Genomic DNA, 9,766 nt, shown 5'->3' on the forward strand with positions numbered 1-9,766 from the left:
AATTGTAGTTTGCCCACATACATGTACAAACTACGATGAATAAAGAATGGAAATGGGGTTCCCCAGTGCCTGGGAGTGCGGAACCTAAGTATGACAACATATTAAAAAAGATACTAATCTATGTCATTGGTTTAAAAAGTGACAGAAATGGGCTTTGTGCATAAAATAAGTGCACAAAGTCCTTTTTTTTTTTTTCCGTTTGGATGCCATTAAAATAGGATAGTGCACTATCCATTTTTTTTGGATAGTGCACTATCCATTTATTTATGAATAGTGCATTATCCATTTATTTATGAATAGTGCACTAAAAAAGTGCACTAGCAATTATTTTTGATATATTACATTTCTTTTGTGTATTATTTTCCTTTTCCTACAATTTAGTACACTGTCCATAAAAAAATGGATAGTGCACTATCAATTATTTTGATATGTTGCACTTTTTTTGTGCATTATAACTTTTAGTAACATCCGACCGTCAAACATTCACATATCCGTCAGATTGATATGAAATTTGTAATGTTGCACATTTTATGTGCAATATCAACTGTTCAACTCCTTGAACCGATCTTTAAAATTTCTATATAAAGAGAATATGTATAAAGCATTCTTTATCTTGATCACCTTAACATCTTCAAACTTTTTTGTAATTCAGCTAAATTTTTATTTATTTGAGTCTTACAGAATAAAAGTATGCATGTCAAAGTTGTACTTTTTTAGGATAGTGAAATTATTCATGAGGGTAATACAATATATAATAGTATTTCTCTCAAGTGCAACGTCAAGTATCCAATTTCAATTGGTTATCAAGAATTTGTTGATTCAATTTTTAGAAGGATGAAAATTAAAAGTGGCGATTATGATTTGTTTATAATCGGACAATATTCAAATTTCTTCTCATCTTAAGGACTGGTAAATTATAGGGAATGGATTATCAGTGACGATGAGTCGTTGAATGATTTATTGAGGGCTCCTTATAAATACGTCAGACAAATAAAGATAAATATTCTTTAAGTTTATATTAAGAAGGAGAGGACTCCTAGCCGTGCACAATCTCCTGCACGAACAGATGTTTATACACAACTTGAGAATCCAACAAGTGTTGTTGATGCCCGGTTAACTCATCATAGCAATTTTTTCGACATGAATATTTTTTAATACTTCATGTCGGGTAACGTACTAACACAAGCTTCAATATCCGATTTGAACAAAACTTTGAATCAAAGTGATTGGTAATGTCCATGACTTCATTTTATTATCAAAACTAATTTATTTTTACTACTTTTTTGTTATGTCATATTTTCTTATATTTTTTTCAAGGGCTTAACTCTATGTGAGAGGAATAAAGATGATTTTTTTGGGTAAGATTATAATTATGGTCAACCATCACAGCTTGAATGAATGGACAATGCTGGAACATCTTCAAATATTCCTCTTTCGTTGAATCTTAATGTTGCCGACTATTATTAATAGGTTAAATATAGTTGTTATTATTTTTATTTATATTTTTTACATATATTAAAAATATTTAATTTTATAAAATACAAGGATAATGTACCGCAAGATGAGCATGTCATTTCCGAAGATATTGAAAATGGAGATTAAGCAAATTATGGTGAATTGTCACTGAGTGATGATAGTGCGCCTAATAATGTTGAGAGAGATGAATGCCCCTATGACTCGTCTTCGAGTGATGATGGTGTGAGGTTCAATTTAGAACAAAAATCAATGTCCCATGAGCCCTTATCCTTAACAAGAATAAATTTCACAGACATAGATGCAAAGGCCGACATCAATGTCACAATCAAATAATAGACCCCATTTTTATTCTAATGAACTTTCATTTCTTAATCATTTTCAAGAAGGACCCTATGTGCTTATAGATAATCATGAAAATGATTTTGTCCCTACAGGTGTGTGGCATGAACTGGCAAATTTTTTTAAATGATGATTTTTATCTTTCTAGCCAGATGTTGTTAAGTCAAAAAAAAAAATTGCAATGGGTAGTTAAACTCTATCATATTAAACAAGGAAGGGAGTTTTTTGTTGTTAAGTCTGAAAAGAATGTGTTCAAAATTTGTTGCAAATATGTAGATCAAGGTTGTTATTTTAAACTTTTTTCTACAAAGAATAGTAGTAATAACTTGTGGGAAATTGACAAATACATTGGCAAACACACTTGTAATATAAGTGATTGTCTCAGAGGTCACTCAAATCGCAGAGGTCACTAAAATTTGGATATAGGCATGATTGCAACTGTTCTCGTTCCGTATGTTGAAAAGACACCGAGGTACTATTTCTTATCGAGTTCATGTGACTATATAAGTTAGCAGTTATATTTTCAATTATAATTATTAAAAATAAGTTTTTACAGGTATCCTATCAAAGAATGCCAAATGTCAGTTCTTAATAAGTTTTGTAAAATAATTAGTCGGCAAAAGGCGTATCTTGGACAAAAACATGCATTTTGAACAACTCTATGAAAATTGAGAGGCCTCATTTTATGAATTGCCAAGGTTCATTGCTGCTATAAAATATTTCAATCCAGGTTTTATCAATGAATAGTGATTTAAATGACATAAAGGAGTTGATGAACGTGTTTTCAACTATGTGTTTTGGACTTTTAAGCCATGTGTCAATGATTTTTGTTATTATTGGCTGGTGATATCAATAAATGGAACACATGTATATGGTAAGTATGATATAAAGTTGTTGATTGTGGTAGGTATGGATTGTTGATTGTGGTAGGTATCGATGACAATGGCTCCTTTTTTCATTAGTTTTTGCAATAGCAGCGAATGAAAGCCTTGATATATGGACTAAGTTTTTGAGCAATTTGTATCAGCATGTCGTATGTAGCCATCAAAGTATTATGTTGATATCTGATAGACACCACGGCATACTTGGTAGTGTCTTTACAGAGAGTAATTGGCAAGCTACTTTTGCCTATCACCGTGATTGCTTAAGGAACTTAAAGGTCAATTAATAGAGAATAGAAAAGTGTCCGACTAAACAATCTACTGTAGACTGCTGCAACTGCAACACAGGAGAAAAAGTTCTTGTTATGAATGAAGTTGATCAAGGAGACGCACTTGCCAGCATACGAGTGGTTGATGAAGCTAGACTTAGAAAAATGGACTATTCACAAGGATGATGGAAAGAGGTAGGGCATGCTCACAACAAATAGTTCTGAGTCATTTAATGGATTGCTAAAGTCTGCTAAAGGCCTACCAGTGACCGCTATGGTCAAAATGTCTTACAGCATGGTTGTGGATTATTTTGTTCAGAGATCGAAGTATGCAAAACAACTATTGATTGACAAACAAAAATAAATGTCAAACCCATTCAAAAAATTTGAGGAATACAGGAAAAAGACATCGATGCATAGTATCCAAAATTATCTTATGGAAGAGAGAACATTTAAAATCAAGACATTCAACTCCCATCACGGAAAAGGTAGTAATAAACAAATTGTTAATGAGGCGCAACGAACATGTACGTGTGGTAAATGTCAATCAAATCATTTTCCATGTTCTCATGCCATTAGGGTGTTTGGATTTGTTGGAAATCCTGCATAGGATTATATTGCATCAGAATTCTTTGTGGACGGGTATAAAAGAGCTTTCCCTGGGTAATTAATTCCATTTTGTGACGAGGTCTATTGGCTAGAAAGTCCGTTTTTCATGATTGCAAATAAAAATTATTTACGAAAAGTAAAGGTCACGTCCAACACGTGTATACCCAATGAAATGAGAGTTTCACAAAGTAGTCTCTCCCGAAAATGCTCTACTTGCAAACAACCAGGACATGATAAGCGTAATTTTCCATCGAGAGAGCGTAATGTAATACATATTGGACAACAAATATTTCTGGTGGTGCTAGTACTTTTAGGAGATGATTTTAAGTGTATGTGTTATTATGAATTATTTATATGTTATTGTATTACGTATTTGTATGTCAATGAATGGTGTATTTTTTTGTGAGATGAAATTTTACGTATTTTATTGTGAGATGAAATTTTAATTCGTCAGTTTCAGGAACTACGTCGAACTCATGTTGTGTTGGCTCAACTAAACTCAATTGATTTATACTATAATATAGCACTCCAAAATCTAATGTTTGGGGTAAATGTTTTTGAAGACCTATCCATTCTTTAATAATTGGATATAATGGATAGGTAGAATCTCGATGTAGTCTCTACGTTTCAAGTACATTCCAATGCTCCTCTTTATCTGCTCCTTGAAAGATAAGATCATCTAATGCATGAAAAAGCTCTAATGTTTTTTCCATTTCTGATATTTCCTTATTCAAGTGCTCAATAACTTGTGCGCCGTCGCTGAACATACATATATGAAATATCGCGTACAGTGCCTGTGGAACGATCAAACCATGCCATCGACATAACACCTTATAATCACACTGTTTAACATATAGTTGAGTCTACTGAAGTGTTTATCCCTAAATAATAAAATTATCAACTTTAGTGGGGTATGTTTCTCCGGCAATGATGTGTCTAGCAATTATTAATCATGATAAATAGAAATAGATTTATTTTCTGAGGGACGAATTCGATCATACCATTTTTTTGACAAATCAATATAACACCCAAATACTTTTGCAGGATTTTTTAAAATTCTCTCTTTTTTTATTTTTCTAATTTTGAACCAACTTTTCAGTAGAGCTTTGTGTAATATGTTGTAAGATGTAATTTTTTTTTTTTGTATTTGTAATGCGTTATTTATAACATAAAGAATGAAGATATTTGCAGAAATTGCTAATAAAGTTGTGTTGTCAATCAGGGACATCAGTCTGTCAGTCAAACGAGGAGTGTACAGTACAAAGTGCATATATTATATACACTACATAGTCTGTAGGTTGCAGAATATGTGTCATATAAAGTGGTCTTGTCAATCGGGGACGTCAATCCGTCCATCAAAAGAAAAGTGTACAGTACAAAGTGCATATATTATGTGCACTATGTAGCCTGTAGGTTGCAGAAATTGCGCTAATAAAGTTGAGTTTTCAATCAAGGACGTTAGTTCGTCAGTCAAAACAGGAATGTACAGTACCAAGTGCATATATTATGTGCACTATGTAGCCTGTAGGTTTCAGAAGATGTGTCATATAAAGTGGTGTTATCAATCGGGGACGTCAATCCGTCAGTCAAAAGAGAAGTGTACAGTACAAAGTGCATATATTATGTGCACTATGTAGCCTGTAGGTTTCAGAAATCGCACTAATAAAGTTGTGTTGTCAACAGTCGGTCAGTCAAAAGAGGAGTATATAGTACAAAGTGCATATATTATGTGCGCTATGTAGCCTGTAGGCTGCAGAAGATGTGTCATATAAAGTGGTGTTGTCAATCGGGACGCCAATCCACTAGTAAAAAGAGAAGTGTACAGTACAAAGTGCATAAATTATGTGCACTATGTAGACTATAGGTTTTACTATATATCAGTCTTCTCTTTGTAATTATTCGCCCTTATCGTCCATTAGTTTCAAAATTTCTTAAAAGAATTTTCCTACAATTTCCTCTGTCACCCTCAATTACTTGCATCATCATCTATTTAGTGCTCCATGAATTATAATAGGAGGCTTGTTTGTGCATGTAGGTCTCCTCCAATTGTTAGAATTTCATGTTCTGAAGACAACCCCGGACGTAGATTCCTCGATTGTATGCATTATGGTTAAGTAATTTTTATATTTTCTATTTTTATCTGTTTCTTTAATAAGTAATTTTTACAACTTTTTTTAATGAACTGCAATCCCTATTTTGTACTCCTTGCAATTTTTTTGATTGGTACGATCCTGAGTTTCCACGTCAGACAAATGTTGTGATTTTGGGCTTGTTGAAGAAGACTAACAAACAACAAAAGGAGTTGAAGGCCAAAAGTATCTTAAAGCTAATTTTGAGTATTAGTTTGATATGTAATCTACTGATTTCCATTTACTTTTTGTATCATTCAAAGAGAATTTGGTCTTGGTGTATGTTTGATGGTGAAGTTAAGGCTTGCATCGATGAAAGGAAAATTAGTATAACTTTTTGATTTCGTCTATGTATGATGTTGCATTTTGATGGATATAATAATATTTCTCTGCTGATTAAAGTAATATATGTGAAACTATTTGTCTAGAAATAACATACGCCCACAACCTGTTACAAAAAACCTCTAGAATGACGTTATTAATGCCAAGACCTCTCTACAAGTAATCTAAAAAACCCTGAGACTCTAAAAACTGACTTATCTGTTGGCATAATACAAAGAAAATAAATACACGAATTTGGTGACACGACAAACAACAACCATACATAAAGCACATGGAAGTATAGGTGTATTATATATGCGTTGTGTAACATACGTGTACATATATATTAGAAATAAAGCAGGTGGATGAGATGAAAACTTTTTCATTATAGGCCGAGCTTTGACAAACCTTGTCACATCCATCTGTACTAATATCCACAAATAGGCTTACAAACCAAAATAAGATAAATATGAATTATGGAGTCTCCTTACTTTCCAGTCCTAAGCTAAGTCTTCCCCTATCTTATCAAGATATTAGCCTTCAATGCAGTGATGAAATTAAAATGCAAAATCAACCTTGTTTGTTTGTCCATTACAAAAATAAACTGAATACCATCTAATATTCAACAACATACCCAGTGTAATCTCATCCAATATTATACATATCATATATAGGACAACAAATATATATTCATCAAATAATCGGTCCTAAATTCCATATGATTGTACAAGTCATGATATTTCAACTACAACAACCAAAGGGGTGACTTTAGAATCAAGAAATACATTCCCCAAAGAAACATCAAGATGGATTATAGCCACGTGATGGAGGAACTCCTGCAACTCCAACATCCCATTGGGATAGTAATGATGTAAGAGTAGAACAACATCTTTGTAGATTGCAAACTCAATAAAATCTTGTTTGATCATCTTGCTCTGGTGATGAATTATAGTCTTGTCCATCGACTTTAGACTCTTAACTGACAAAATCATCCCAGAAGGCATGTCTGCTCTATACACCTGCATCAAAATCTATTGCTTGCTTGAGATTTTCATCGAAAACATTCCCTGCTATGATTCCTTCCAAGTTTTGAAAAGTTCTACTCGAATAAAGAAAAGTTTTATCAATGACTCCAACGCTCCACTTCAAATACTATTGTGGTAAATAATAATAATAATAATAATAATAATAATAATAATAATAATAATAATAATGTAAAAGTGATAACACCAAGCTGCGCTACGCTCAATCTCTTGACATCATAATTAGTTTAGCCATTTTTTGAAAAATAACGTACAGTTCTACTGATCACCTCCAAACAACATGATGAGAAGGACATTACTTGCAGACAAGTTGAATCCTAGTAAACTACAACCCCAAACAAGATGAAGTGAAGGAGTTCAAAATGTGAGCTTGATCCTAACATAGTAAATCAAATCATACCTCTCTATGAGTCAAAACTTCCAATAAGTAATGCCACTAGGAAAATTCATAAAATGAAATATTTATGTCATAGCATCCAACAATAACCTGTAGGTGTAGGTCCTTTTCAAACTAGAAAACGATGACAGAGAAAAGTTATGTATCACTTGAGAAAAGTCATGTAGAATTGCTGCGAAACTCTCAACGCATCCTTGTAATTTGATCTCCCACAAAACAAGACCACTAAACACAAATGCAGTGAAGTTAACTTTTCATCACAGAAGCCTAAAAACCATCTCAAGTTAAGCATAAAATTGCTCATTTATCAATAAAAAAACAGAAAGCTAGGGTTAAGGAATAAGAAAACTAAGTCAACAATGCAGCCATCCAGTAAATATTACTTTGGACTAGTCCACAAGGAAGTAACATAGTTCACAACTCAAGTAAAAATGACAAAGATAAACAAGAACACCTAGTATATACAAAGAAACTTGTGTATTAAACTTGTGTAATATAAAGAAGATCATCGATTATCCAATGAATAGAAAAATTATAACAAAGCAATAAAATAATTAGTCTTACATACTACAATGAACAAAAAAATTCATGTAGAACATAGCAAGAAAGAAAAACCAAAAGCAGTAAAATGTCAAAATCTACAAATGGTGAGAAATATTGATGGATAATAAATTCTACTAGTACAAAATAAAAACAAACAGAAAGTAACATCCTCATAACAAATTGATGAAAAAGGTACCTTTAAGACTATTGGTTATATTATAGCTTAATTGAATCTCGAAAAGGAAAATGCTAAACATTATGGAACAAGAGCACACACACAAACTAACATATATAACACACTAATTTCCAGACCAAAAGTATGAAGTAATATTATAGCTTAATTAAATCTCGGGAAGGAAAATGCTAAACATTGTGGAACAAAAGAACATATCCTGTAATTTTACTTCTTTTTGTTTTTGATAAACATGGCGCCTGGACCTGCACCTCTACTAATTTCACTCGATACCTATGAACTCAGTATCAACAACAAATTCCAGATAACTCTACCCACCAAGGATAAAAAATTTATTTTCTTTATAACCACTGGAACTATAGAAGATCATAAATACAAAACATTCCATTGAACTAAATAATTGAATTACTTAGTATATGTAACCACAAATGAATTGCAGAAGCTTATAGTAATGAACCGGCTCATGTTGTCCAACTGGGTCTTGATCTGTGCTGCCTGAGGATCTGGCTTTGCAGCCGAAAGTAATAGCATATCTCCTACTCCCTCATGTATAAAGACACCGTATAGACGTCCACATCCTCGGCCACGTCCTTCTCTATGAACAGTTGTATCACTATATCCACATCCACATCCACGTTCTCTCCTACTTCCTCCACGCATCCTGAGTGGTTGCTGGTACTGTTTATTCGGAACTATAGGCCTATGAAAGGATTTATTTGCCTGGTCAAAAATACCTCTAATATCAGCAGCAACCTCGACGCTACACCTACTAGTCTCTGATCTCTCCATCCATACTAACGCCTTTTCATACAGCCATTGCAGGCCTCTATGCATCGTCTCATGTGAACCTGCAATCGGGACGTACCGAGAACTTCTGAGAGTAGGGTTGCCCAATAACAATCAATCATGTAGCAAATACCATTCCATATAGGCATCTAAGCTGGCATCGTCATATACCTCCACAACTCTAGGCTGCCAATTAATCCACATATAAACACATGGTTATGCTCTAAAATAAAATCAAGGTCAATTGACATCAATCATGTTATATGGTCAGGTTGTCATTCAAGAGCCTCTCGTATATGTTATGACAGCTCAAACTATCATATCACTCTGTCCGGTGGGTTCCACTCTATGTTTTCTAAACATTACATGGGTACCCGTATCCGCCACATCGGTTGACCAGTTATGCAATAAGGAGGTAAAGTATGGAGGATGTCACGATATGGTGCAAACATAAACTATATTAAAATAAAATAGTCAATACTAAAGTAAAGTTGACGAGTAAATTGTATTATAAAATTATAATATAAGCTTTTAAAAGACTCTGTAGGCAAGTACAATGACTTATTCTGTCAAGATATAATGCACAATGAGTTATAACCAATAACAACTAAAGTTTAACATACTAAAGCTAAACTTTGTGGATATATTTTCTTTCACTTTTTTAACTTTAGTGATTTAGTAAGAACAGTGAGATATTTGGTCAAGATGTATGATACATCGATCATTGTAGTTAATCGAGTACAAGACAATTCAAATTTATTTGTCTAAATAGAGATAAAC

Source organism: Capsicum annuum, chromosome 6, assembly GCF_002878395.1.
Source record: "Capsicum annuum cultivar UCD-10X-F1 chromosome 6, UCD10Xv1.1, whole genome shotgun sequence".
Lineage (NCBI taxonomy): Eukaryota > Viridiplantae > Streptophyta > Magnoliopsida > Solanales > Solanaceae > Capsicum > Capsicum annuum.